Below are 14399 nucleotides of genomic sequence, written 5' to 3'. Positions count from 1 at the left end.
AAAATGTTATTTTTAATCCTTCTAATAGTTACATAAGCAACAAAAAAGTTCACTTTGTCAGTATAAATGAAAAAAATATGGAGATCATTGAAAAGCAAATGTTGGAGTCTATAAGAAAAGTAGTATAAAGAAAATGATATGTAACCCTACACTATGCAAACATTGTAATGATCATTTCCTAGAAATCATAGAGCAAGTCAGTGGAGAGAATTCAGAAAAAAAAGCATAGTAGTGATTCAGAAGCAGGATGGTCATCATTGTATTCAATTTAAGGTCAACTCAGGCAAACCAAGAAAATGTTTAAATGCTTTGAAAAAAATTGCTATTTTAGAGCAAATAGTATTTTTACAGGCATGACATATAAGTAATACATAGCTTTCATAAGTTTCTTGTTTAGAAAGGTGAGAGTATACAGTTATTGGATTCATTAATTTGTGGGAACATGGGATACAGACATATGTAGAAAATCGAATACATGATATGTACATAGGGTAATACCACTTTATTGAAGACAATGTACACAAGACATCCAGTGATGTTGTTCTGGTCAATAGCTGCCACAGAGGCCTAGCAGTGTGGAGCACAGGGTAGGAAATGAAGAAGCGGCACTGAGGTCAACAAGGTGACACGGCAGTTAGTTGGCATCTGGCGTCATGTATGGCAAGATTGCCTGACCATCCGTGTAATGGTTGGCTCAGAAGGGGGATGCAGCTGGGCTCTTTCTCACAGGTGTAAGTCTCTTCTGAATAACTGTGTTGTGGGGGCAGGAACCAGACACAATTAGTCTGTTGCTTACAGGCAATGAGGCACAGATGCACATGACCAGTTGTGCTGTGGCTGACACTTTCATGAGACATCACTGGGCCATATCTTGAAGTCATGTTGGGCATTGTATGAATGCTGGACAAGTGGTATATCTGTGGCTGACATGAGAAATGTCTGATGTGTACACACAGAACACAGGTGGTCAGACCAAATAGAGGAGGGTAGGGTGTCTGTGGTGAGGATTTCTACACAGGCTGCACACATCAAAGGGACTCTGTTCTGATTGAAGTGATGGAGTATGTTGAGATATGTTCAGAGGGTAGTGCAATAGATGTGGATCTCTAATTCATTAGCAAGTGCGAACTTTGATGGGTGTGGCCTTTAAGGTGACTGACCATGTGGCACTGGAGACAAGAGGAGGCAGAAATGCTGGGTACCAATCCATTTTGAGTCTTGGTTGAAGTCAATGTAGGTGGAAATGCAGTCACAGAATCAAGCATTGTTGTGTTGAATTAATGTTGGGAAGAGGCACTGAAGTTGTCAGTGACAGTTGAAGACAAATAGTGCAACTGGCAGTGGTTGCCCTGGCATGTGTCGTGTGCAATTCCTCTGATGTGTTCCAAATGTGGTGTTGTAGAAAATCTTCAACCTGTGGTAGTTGTGTGGTAATCGAATGTGGAACCAGGGGAATGTAGTCAGTGTAGTCAATGATGTGTGAAGATCGGCAGCAGACAATGATTGAGCTGCATTCCGGTGAGTCATGGAAGAGGGACATGGCAACAGCGCACTGCCCAGCCAGAGGGACATGCCAAAAGATGCCATCAGCAGAAGATCCAGGTGGCGACACTGCAGATGCTGGATGGAGCGGATGGGCATGGTTGGACATCTGGAAGGCATGACCAGTCATCAGGACTGGGGTCACAAGTGCCCTGCCATTGTGATGGTTGTGGGTCATGACACTGAGCTGCTCATACACTGTGGTGTGGGTAGCTGATGTGTCATTATTATATTATGGGATCATTGTGATCTGCATACAGAGTGAATCCGATTTGGCATGGTGTGGTATGTAGAGGCAACAAGGACAGTCTTCTCGAATAGATAGACTTGTTGTGAGCACTATTGAGTAGTCATAAAGCAAGTGACAGTCACACATGGATGTAACAGCATGTGGGGTGTGATCACATACTTCAAAGTTATTTATTTTGACAGGTTGCAGGTCACTGTGCTGAGCTGTGGCATGGACATGATACACATGGAAGTGACTCTGCTCAGGTGTGGTAGAGTTGGCCACTTGTGGCATCTGTGGTGGCTCAGCACAGTTGACAATGTTCTGCACAGGCGAGAGAGTAGTATGCATGGGAGCGTTCTGCCCAGGCCTGAGTGTGATTCAGTTGGGGCTGTTCTGTGTAGGAGTGGAAGCAGCATGCTTGGCAGAATTCTCGACGGTGATGGTCTGTGCATGCGCAGGCATGGAGTGGATTGTGGGGAGGCCAGGCTTTGTTGGCATGCACCACCTGGGTATGATGATGTCAGAATCAGAAGTGATAGTACAAAGTCAGTCAGGCTTGGCTGCTGCATGAAAGGCAGAATGCCAAGGCTGTTGCTGTGGCACATGTGAAAGTTCATTTACAACACAGATATCTAGAAATAAATTGTCCACAATCATTGGTCAGGTCTGAGATTGATCTGGATGAACCTAGGTCTGTTCTGTGGTTATTTTCAAAAATAGGACAACTGGTGGAGCAAGGGCAGATCAAATGAATTTGCACATGGTGCAAAATATGTGCTGTCTGTGTTGAACAAATACAAATCTCTGCAGCAAGAATGTTGCAGTGCAATTGGTTCATAGGATTTTGGCAAGTAGGATGCAGCAAAGAGGTTCCACAGTAGATTGTTTGTTGCTGTCAGTTGTTCAGGACTAGCATCTTAAGTTGAAGCACAGAACTAAAGACAGTGGAAGAGTTGGATGAGAAGCACTACACTGTCATGAATGGAAACCATCAATTTGGTGTGCAAATTTCCACAGCCAGTGGTTATGTGTGGGTCATGCTGTTATAACTGTATAATGTGAATTTTACCTCATATATGGTCATCATAAATCACTGGGATAACTAATGTGGAAACTTGAGATGCAGACAGGTGTAGAATATTGAATACATGATCTGTAGATAGAGAAATACCACTTTATTGAAGACAATGTATAGGAGACAAGAGAGGGAGGAGGGGGGAGAGGAAGAGAGTGGGACAGGGAGGGAGCAAGGGACCACGGGAGGGAGGGAGCAAGGAAGGGAGGGAGAGGGAGAGGGAGAGGGAGAGGGAGAGAGAGAGAGAGAGAGAGAGAGAGAGAGAGAGAGAGAGAGAGAGAGAGAGAGAGAGAGAATCCACATAGTCTCAAATTTATTCATATTCACACTTCACGATTCATAAATTCCAGCATCATCATGACAATTTGGAAAGAGTGAAGAAATGCATTAACATACAAAAGCAGCCCTCCCCCCAACCCCTTGCCGCACACCACTACCACACACTGTGTATATGGACACTGGAGATATATACAATTTCCCTGTGTCTAGATCTGATAAAATTGTAGGAGTGGCTGATGTGCTAGTCTTTTACTTTGTTTGTGTGTATCTGAGAATTTTCAAAAAAATGGTTCAAATGGCTCTGAGCACTATGGGACTTGACATCTGCGGTCATCAGTCCCCTAGAAATTAGACCTACTGAAACCTAACTAACCTAAGGACATCACACACATCCATGCCCGAGGCAGGATTCGAACCTGTGACCGAAGTGGTCACGCGGTTCCAGACTGAAGCGCCTAGAACCGCAAGGCCACACCGGCCGGCTGAGAAATTTTCAGTTTCCTACTTAATATCTGCTGATCACCTGTTACAGAATTTTCACCAGAATATAAAACACCATTCAAACCCTAGATGTGCAATCTGTACAGGAATTATTATTACCTCTAGTATTGTGGCAGTGGATTGCATACCTCATTTTAAATCTAATGCAAAACAAACAAAAACCATACTGCAGCAATATGTGAAAATACCAAAACTCTGTAAAATAAAAACCTATGCCCTTGAAAACATTACAACACTTCAAGGAACCATTGTGTGGCAAGACATTTCAAATGAGAATGAAGTGGAAGGGCTAGTTAAGCTGTTATTCTGAAGATTTGTTCTTACTTGGGTTCCAGTAGTTGATCACACATTTGCATCATCACAGTGGAGATTATTTTAATAATAATAATAATACTAATACTAATAATAATAATAATTTTCCACCTTACAGTTCTTTTCTGTCCATAATTGTATAAACCACTCCCCATTTCCACAGCATGAAAAAAATTGTTTGTTAATAATGAAGGCATTATGTACAAATCTACCAGAGCTCTCCAATAGCAGTAAGAAATATTCACTAAAATCATGAAGGAGTTTCATGCACACATAATGTCATTTAACTTACAAATGACAATCAACAGACAATGATTTGATATGAGTTTGGATTCAACTACATCAACAACAGCATAAAATGAAAGAAATACAATAATATTGTAGGTATCAGAGAAAACAAGATATTTATTCCCATATATATTTGACAATAACTCATAGTTACAGTTAATAAAATGTTCCAGGCTATTATGCAGTGGTGGAATGGATTTCACATTAAAACGAAATGTCTCATCTCCAGCTGAGGGACATAGCTTGGGGCACACGGTTTACCGAAGACCCATGCACCCCAACCGTTACCTACACTATGATTTGAACCATCACCCACAACAAAGGCAAGGCATCATAAAAATGTTGGCAGATAGAGCAAGCAACATCTGCCAACAACAGCTGCTTGACACAGAATTAAAACATCTCACCAATGCATTGCTAAAGAGTGGTTATTCATTTGCTGAGGTAAAAAGAACATTACAAACACCACATAAAAATCATAGCAATGCTCAAGCACCAGTGAAATCAGAAGTTTTCTTGCCTTTGATTAAGCACTTTAATGACGGCATAAAAAACTCTTGAAAAAGTGGAACATCATGGTACCGTACTCTAAAAACCCACCCGGAAGATACAAGATCACGTAAAATCAGCTAAGGATGCTCACTAACCACTGGAAAAAGCAGTAATTTGTAGGTTCTGTATAGTTTTGGGGAGGTATACATCGATACTACAAAAAGAATTGTCAAAAAACGACTAGAACAGCACGAGGGAAATTGCAGAAGAGGGGAAATTGACAGATCAGCTGTTGTGGAACATGCTGTGGTGCATATATATACTTAATACCTAATAACATGGCCAATACCCTGAAGATGTAGGCTTCAGATTCCCATTGCTAACAAGTGGTAATTTTCTGCAGGACTCCAAATTGGGCAATACAGCCATGAAAAAATGTTTGCACTACAGTTTCTTCCATGCCATTCTTGAATATAAATGCCTCAGGCCACTTGGTGAACCTGTCTGCCACCATGAGGCAATACTGTAGCCTTTGATGCTGTGAGTGGGCCTACAATGTCAGTATTTGTATGTTCAAAATGCTGTTTTAGTTGATAAAATGTGGTCAATTGGTGCTCTGAAGTTCCATGTGATTTTATTCCTCTGGCACACTGCTCATCACTTCACAAATTTTCCACAGTCTCTGTGTATATCTGGCCGTATAAAGTTCTGTTTGACTAATCTGACTGTACTCCTTACTCCCAAGTGCACAAGATTGTGCATTGATGCTGTTGCCTTTTTTTATGTCACGATATAACTTTACATTTTCTTCAAGTGATGTCATGACCTATAATCTCAATCCTTTTGATTGTTGCAATAAATCACACAACTCACTATCACTTTGCTGCCTGTGCACAAGGGTCTCATAACCAATGGCATTTGTCACTGCTTCCACACATGTGATGTCATCTGCTACCACATTCACTGTTTCCACACACAAAAGTGTGTCAGCCGGAATATTTAGCTTCCTTTCCATCTACACAATGCTGGTCATGAACTGGCTGATACGATTTAAGTGTTGCAGCTGTCTAAGAAATGCTTTCTCCAAATTTATGTTAAAGGCATATAGGTAAGGAGCTTATGATGCATATAGATAGTGAACTGCCACCCTTCTAATGTGTGTGAATTGTTTGAAAAAGCATAAGTGGCATACAGGTCACCCATGTTGCCCACTGCTGCTTAGATGGCAACAACTTATGACTACTCAATGCAATGGCCTGCCAATACTGACGAACATATTGCTGAAGTGCAGCACCAATGGCAGTGGACAAAGCATCAAAACAAAATATAAGCAAGAAGTGGGATGTGTGCAACTGTGTGTGCTGACTGGCAACCTCTGTTGTAGCTGTTTTCACAGGCTGAAACACGGTGTCTGCCTTGCTGGTTCAAGGCACTCTGCAATTAGGTATTGGTGTGCCCTTAAGGAATTCATTCAACAGTGTGGTTATCTCTATGTGATTGTGAATGAATGAATGAATCATAGAAATTTACTACTCCTAGGAACCATCATAGTTCTTTGTCTGTGGTAGGTAGGGAGTATTTGCTTATGACCTCCACTTTTTTGTGTGGACACCACCAACATTTATGTCCACATAGTAAAAATGTAAATCTTTTATCATCGCATCCATAAAGCAGTGGAAGGTCTGAGTCACATTGCATAGTACAAATGACATCCTGGTAAACTGAAATATGCCAAATGATATTGTCACTGCTGTTTTGGGAATGCCTTTTGTAGCTAAAAGAATTGGATAATATGCTTCATACTAGGACAGTGGTAGAAAATATCATGTTACAGTAAACATTTGCAGAAAAGTTGTCATGTGTGGGACCATGTACTGGTCTGGGATGGTCCTTGCATTGAGTTGGCAATAGGCACCTCAGGGGCTTCATCCCTGGTGTATGCAGATTGGTAGTCAAACCTATTAGTTGCTGCTGTCACAGATCTGGCAGTAAGTTTGTAGAAGGACAAAAAAATCTGCTCTGATAATAGGGTGTAATATATCTGTCACTATAAACTGCCATTCAAACACACGACATAGCCCCAGGTTAAGTAATAATGTTACTCAACCATACATTGTAGTCTTGGAGTCAGTGGTGGTTAACAGGCAGCAGTCATCACAGCTCTTGCATGGTAGGCAATTTGTTGGATGTACTGACACTTCTGCCCCACCTTGACCTGGTATTGTACTTTCATATAAAGGTCCATCACAAAATGTCAGTGCATGTTTGCAGTAGAAGTTGGTGCTGCTACAGTGTGTGATTCATGCTTCCACTTGGAAGGTGGTGTACACTTTTACACATCATTACCAAACTTCCTGTGGTACCAACTTAAGTTCTGTGCTGATTGCAATCAGTTATGACCTCATGACTGTCGGTGGTATAGCTGTTGATGGTTGTGTATTATTCGTAATGCAGCTAATGTCTGGCTAACTCCACCAATTGCAATTTCAGGCAGTCTAGCATCACCATGGGCACATTTTCTTGTTGCACCATCAATGTTGAGAAACTTGATGCCAGATAAATTTCAACTATCGTGTCAGCCATTTGTGCCAGTGCGTTTCGATCACCCACACACACTGTGAGAATTTTTGGGTGTCTGATTGCAATCGAGACAATCATATATTCTATAGCAAATCATCACTTACATTGCTACTTGCCAATGTGTGTAAATGTTCTATGAGTTGTGACATTGTCCAGTCTCTGAGCTCCTATGTGCGCGAAAGCTTCTCTAGCTGTTTTGCTTCTGACTGCAACAAGCTTAATCAATTAATACCAAGGGTATCTGCTGGTGTGGCTACAATATACTGGATTTCTGCTGCTGGGTCCTCCATGAGCACTGCAACCACATCTAGTCTCATCTACTGATATTTGTGAAACGATGAACTGCCACGCAGAGTGACTGTGCTGTTTGAGGTGACATGTCACGGATTGTGAGCCCCCTCCTGCTGGAGGTTCATGTCCTCCCTCAGGCATGGGTGTGTGTGTGTGTTGTTCATAGCATAAGTTAGTTTAAGTAGTGTGACTTTCTAGCTGGGTAAACCATAATAGAGGATTATATTCCCAGAATGGTGGGGGTTTTATTGTCACCCTGTCAACTGTAGTGCTGGCTGCCTGTTCAATTATGACTGGTGAGTTGTTCGGTCTCATGTGGGAATGAGTGCAGCTGGTGTGGTTGTTACAAGCATCAATGTTGTGAAACTGCATGAAACTCTGAAGCCAACATGATCATGTCATAATTGGTTGGAGTTATGAAATATGTAAGTATCAGAGAAAACAAGATATTTATTCCCACATACACTAAATAACTGCTTGAATGTATATAAACATGAATGCATACACAACATAAAGCATGGGATAATAAACAGGAAGTAAACCCAAAGAACAACTACATTAATACCGCTTGAAACTGCCACTATAAGGAACGTTCATTCACCACTGTACATTTTTGGGGGTAGAACATATATCTTCTATTGCATACATATATAAACCAAAGTCCCATTGCATGCACTCTGACTGTATGTTTGGGCTAATCTCAAGAACTACTGTAAGGATTTTGATCTGGTTTTGACCAATAGGTAGATTGATTCATGAGAAAGGTTTGTCTGTGTAATTTATAAATATTTTCTGAAAATTGGCCAAACTATTTCTACATATACAAACTAAATTACCATTCTCTCTTCTGTTTGTATGTTTGGGATAATCTTGAGAACTACTGTATAGATTTCAGTTCAGTTTCAACTAATAAACACATTGATTCATGAGGAAGATTGTGTATATTAATTTATAAATCTTTCATGGAAATTGGCTGAACTATGATGAATTAAAAGTTTGCCCTCTAGCAGTACAGCCACTGCAGCTCTATAGAGTAGAAAAGCTTGAGCAGAATATGATCTTGTCTGATAGTGGAATGGTATGACAGTATGTTCAGTCAGGAGACTGCCCATCTTGTGTAATAAAATGACTGAGTGAAGTTCTCATCTATGAAATTTGAAAGACATCATGTGACAATCACTAAGAACCACTAACAAAAAACACTGATGAAACAGGTCAAAAGAAAGAAGCCAAAAAGGGTGGGAACAGAAAATGGGCTAGCAGTAAAGCACACGCCTGCAAGCCAAAAGGTTGCAGGATCAAGTCCTGGTTGGAACACACAGTTTGCACCCTGTCTCCTAACATGGCATTTACGTCTCAATGATGTTAAAATTCACTGGACACAAAACATGCCTCAGATTCCATGTCAGACTGCAAGTCTCCTTTTCAAATAGCAGAAATCATGTCAGACCTGTTAATGTAGTGATAGACTGCATGCCTGACAACCAGAAGGTTCTGGCATAGAATCTCAGTCAAACCACAGATTTTTATCTCTCTCTTTTAACCTAACATTTTCCTCCCAATAAGGTAGAGATTCACCAGAAATGAAACATAGTTTGGATTCTACATCAGACTGTATGTTGTCTTTTCCCAGTTGGACAACTGGCACAAATATCTAAAGTCACAAATCTCTGAAGTGACATTCAGTTGAAAGACCTGCACCAGGCCATTAACTCACATGAAATTATTATTAATCTCCCTCTATTCATGTTCTGATTGATTAGATAATGGTAAGACAGAGATTTTCAATTTTAAGACATATCCTAGGGCAGATGGGGACTCAGGCAACAATTTATTGGTTATGAACTGCAGATTAAAACTGAAGAAACTGTAGGAAGGTAGGAATTTTAGGAGGTGGGACCTGGATAAACTGAAAGAGCCAGAGGTTATGGAGGGTTTCAGAGGGAGTTTTAGGGAATGATTGACAAGAACAGTGAAAAGGAATACAGTAGAAGAAGAATGGGTAGCTTTGAGGGATGAAATAGTGAAGGTAGCATGATGAGGGCTAGTAGAAATCCTTGGGTAACTTAAGAGATACTGAATTTAATTGATGAAGGGAGAAAATATAAAAATGCAGTGAACAAAATAGGCAAAATGGAATACAAAAATCTAAAAATGAGGTTGACAGGAAGTGTAAAGTGGCTTAGCAAGAATGGATAGAGGACAAATGTAAGGATATCAAAGCATGTATCAGTAGGGAACAGACAGATGCTGTCTACAGGAAAATTAAAGAGATCTTTTGAGGAAAGAGAACCACCTGTACGAATATTACAAGCTCAGATGGAAAGCCAGTCCTAAGCAACAAAGGGAAAAAAGAAAGATAGAAGGAGTATATAGAGGATCTATACTATGGAGATGTACTTGAGAGCAATATTATGGAAACGGAAGAGGATATATATGAAGACGAGATAGGAGATATGATATTGCATGAAGAATTTGACAGAGCACTGCAAGACCTAAACTAAAACAAGCCCCCAGGATTAGACCATGTTTTGCTAGACTGCTAATAGCCTTGGGAGAGCTAGCCATGACAAAACTCTTTCATCTGGTGAGCAAAATGTACGAGACAGGAGAAATACCTCAAACTTCCAGAAGAATATAATAATTCCAGTCCCAAAGAAAGCAGGTGCTGACAGATGTAAATTCCTGAACTATCAGTTTAATACATCATAGGTGCACAATACTAACACAAATTCTTTACTGTAGAATGGAAAAACTGGTAGACGCCAACCTTCTGGAAGATTAGTTTGGATTCTGGAGAAATGTAGGAAAATGAAAGGAAATACTGATCCTACAACTTCTTATAGAAGATAGAATAAGGAAAGACAAATCTACATTTATAGAATTTGTATACTTAGAGAAAACTTTTCATATGTTGACAGGAATACTCTCTTTCAAATTGTAAAGATGTCAGGAGTAAAATACAGGGAGCGAAAGGCTATGTCCAATTTGTATAGAAACCAGATGGTAGTTGTAATAGTTGAGAGGCTAGAAAGGGAAGCAGTAGTTGAGAAGGGAGTAAGAGAGGGTTGTAGCGTATCCCCAATGTTATTCAGTCTGTATATTGAGCAAGCAGTAAAGGAAACAAAAGAAAAATTAGGAGTAGGAATTAAAATCCAGGGAGAAGAAATGGAAACTTTGAGGTTTGCCAGTGACATTGTAATTCTGTCAGAGACAGCAAGGGACTTGGAAGAGCAGCTGATTGGAATGGGTGGTGTCTTGAAAGGAGGACATAAGATGAACACCAACAAAAGTGAAACAAGGATAATGAAATGTAGTTGAATTAAATCAGGTGATGCTAAGGGATTTATATTAGGAAATACAGCACTTAAAGTAGTAGATGAGTTTTGCTATTTGGGCAGCAAAATAACTGGTGATGGTTGAAGTAGAGAGGATGTAATGTAAACTGGCAATGGCAAGAAAAGTGTTTCTGAAGAACAGAAATTTGTTAACATAGTATAGATTTGATTACTCTTCATGTTACTATTGTTCATGTTTATCTTATAACCCTTTTCAAGAGTATCTACTCAGTTCAACTCATCTTCCCAGCCTTTCACAGGATCCCTGAACTTTAGTTCCCTTTCTGAACTTCTCTTGGTTTTCTTCACTGTGTGTTCAATGTACAGACTGAATAACATTGGGAATGGGCTACAACCACATCTCACTTGCTTGTCAACTGCTTTGCCCATTTAATGTGATTAATCCATATAACAGCATTCTGGTTTCTGTACAAATTGTAGACAATATTTTATTTCCTGTATTTTATCATTGCTACCTTTATAATTTTAAACATTGTCAAAAACTTTCTGTAAATCTACAAATGCTACAATATAGGTTTCACCTCTTTAATCTAGCTTCTAAGATAAGTTGTAGAGTTATATATTTCTTCACTGTTTTGGAACCCAAACTGATCTTCCATTATCTTGACTTCTGTCATTCTTTTGATGCTTCTTTAAGTAATTCACATTAGTTTATTAAACCATGTTTGGTGATATTCACACCAGTCAGCATGTGCAATCCTTAGTATTGGAATTATTACATTCTTCTATAAGTCTGGGAGTATTTCCCCTGCCTCATACATCCTACATACCAGGGAGACAAGTTTGTTCTTCTAAGGATGTTTATAATACTGTGGGAGCATTGTTTAATTTAGTGTTGGCTGACATCAGACCAGTGCTATCTGTCCTCCCCTGATATATAAACATTCCTTTATAGGGATATTATTGATCTGCCATGAATGTCATTGGTTACTGTAAGAGCATGAGCACACCTTACAAAATGGGTATTGGCTACAGCTGCTGTTTCCATATGGGCCCACACACAAGACAAGACCAATATTTTCAAGCCTATTGCACGTTGAAGAGAATATCACTTCATCCTTGTTATCTCAGTTCATTGTATTCACTAAATATTAAGGAAATGGAACATCTTGATCACTGGTCCATGGAAGTTCCCTGGTGAAATTTAGAAATAACCTCTTGGGCAGGTCCTGGTGATACATCATGTGCCTCTTATCATAACATACAGTGACTTTACAGAATGTTGGATGCTACTAACACTATGATTTTATAGATCTGAATATTGCCATTTACACATGTACTACAAATTCGAATCTTATGGGGCTGCTACTTTCACATATGTAAAAGTAAGGTTTCTGCCTGAATCTCAAGCATTTCTATTGTGGTCAGAGATAAGGCTGTCTGTACTGGAAAATATTAACAGAGTATTGCTTTTAATTAAATAAAAACAGCATTTTGTGGATTGGTCTTAATGTTCTTCTTGAAAATGGAAATGACATTGCATGTACAGCATTGCCAGTGGAGAACATCCACAGCTCGTGGTCTAGTGACTGGCATTGCTACCTCTGGCTCATGGGGTCCCGGGTTCGATTTGCATCTGGGTTGGGGATTTTTCTCTGCCCGGGGACTGGGTTTTGTGTTTTCCTCATCATTTCATCATCATCCTCATCATTCGTGACAGTAGCTAGAATGGACTGTGAAAAAATTGGGACTTCTTACGGGTGTTGATGACCGCATAGTTGAACGCCCCACAAACCAAACATCATCATGATCATCATCATCACTAGTGGAGAACCTTTTGTAAACAACAGCTGGAAGTGGAGCCAGCTCTGATACATTTTCTATAAATTTTAAATGTGTTTGTTTTATGGATAAATGTTACTTTACACTAAATTTCACATCTGCATGACAATATAACACAGTACATGTAATATTGTGCAATGGTGACAAAAAAGGCATTAAGACTTTCAGCATTCAGTTTTAGTCACACTTTTCAGTGTCAGTATGATAAATAAGTATGTCATTGCTATCGAGTAGCTCCTTCTTGAGCAATTATTAATCCTAGATGAAGCATTTCATTTTTATGCCAAAATATCCTTTCTAGCAAATAACAGGGCAGTGAGTGTCACAAAGTAATGTAGAAAAGTATTGTAACTTGTAAGGGTTTTGGGTAAAGTTTTTCTTCAGTGCTAGCAAATACACAAGCACATAATCAACTGTTACCGCTCAGTGTTGAGGTCCAGATGAGCATTGTTTATTATTGGATATTGGAATTTCAATTAATGTATCTGTCAAGTCTGCACTCATTCATTTTAAGCCCACAACATTTCAGCTGTTTACAAATTTGGTATTGTGAAAACTCCAGCTCTAACATTCTGATGACTTAAAGTTTGAGTGTGGGTGTGGGTTATATTGATTTATTTCCTGAAACAACATTCCACTTCTTTAAGAGGTGACTTACTTGGAATTTTGAAGCCCCTCTTCCTTACAGGATAGTCGGCTGCTGGAAAACTCTTGACTTCTTCTCCATCGAATAGTGCTAGGTACAGGAACTTTTAAGCCTCTTTCTACTTATAAAATGAGTAGACATACAAACTTTCCTTTTTGTCAGTTAATGATGTAATTTACTTTCCTGCACAATATAATTCACACTTTCAACATACATATGTAACTTTCTGTAAGTACCTCATACTGTTGAACATTAAAAACAAAATTTGTTACGGTTAAAAGAAAGTTGGTTTGACTACCGTGACTTTCTTAAAATGAATCAGAAAATATGACTTTCCTCTACCAAGGCTGAGTCAAGAGCCTACAAGAGCACTTTTTCAGCTGTTCTTGTTTCACATAACAATATTCAATGACACAATAAGCCTGTGGCTGAGTAGTTCTAGGCACTTCAGTCTGGAACAGTGCTGCTGCTACAGTCGCAGATTCAAATCCTGCCTCGGGCTTGGATGTGTGTGATGTCCTTAGCTTAGTTAGGTTTAAGTAGTTCTAAGTCTAGGGGACTGATGATCTCAGATGTTAAGTCCCATAGTGCTCAGAGCCATTTGAACCAGCCTATAAACTCCATGGTTCTTCCTGAAACACTCACAAACATCTCTATAGATTGCCTGACAGGTACTTGTCGGTGCCGTCTGACCGCCGCATCTACTTTCTTCCTGCAACTGATTTTAAACTTGCACACACAAACATGTGACATACAGTAGGTAGGATTCTATCATCCCACCCTCATATCTAGAATATTGTGTGTTCAAGATTGTAGAAGGCTGAGTGGTTCTAGAATTTACACAGAAATTCTCGAATCACTAGATATCCCCTCCCCTCAGACCGAACACATGATATTTTATACATAATCATTATGCAAATAATATCACTCATAATAAAATTTCATATCTTAACAGTACATGTCTTACATATGTTTATATACATGTCTCTTCTTTCCATAACAACAATCTTTCTAGTATTG

At 39.5% G+C, this 14399-nt stretch overlaps 1 protein-coding gene across 1 annotated transcript in view; it reads left to right on the top strand.

Moving 5' to 3' along the window:
- LOC126201327 (extracellular matrix organizing protein FRAS1-like) overlaps nt 1–14399 on the top strand; it is a 422703-nt gene that overhangs the window by 267230 nt on the left and 141074 nt on the right. The window lies entirely within an intron of this gene.

This window comes from Schistocerca nitens, chromosome 1 (assembly GCF_023898315.1).
Source record: "Schistocerca nitens isolate TAMUIC-IGC-003100 chromosome 1, iqSchNite1.1, whole genome shotgun sequence".
In the NCBI taxonomy this organism is placed as follows: domain Eukaryota; kingdom Metazoa; phylum Arthropoda; class Insecta; order Orthoptera; family Acrididae; genus Schistocerca; species Schistocerca nitens.
Note: the sequence above shows the minus strand (reverse complement) of the source record. Positions and strands in the feature narration are given on the sequence as shown.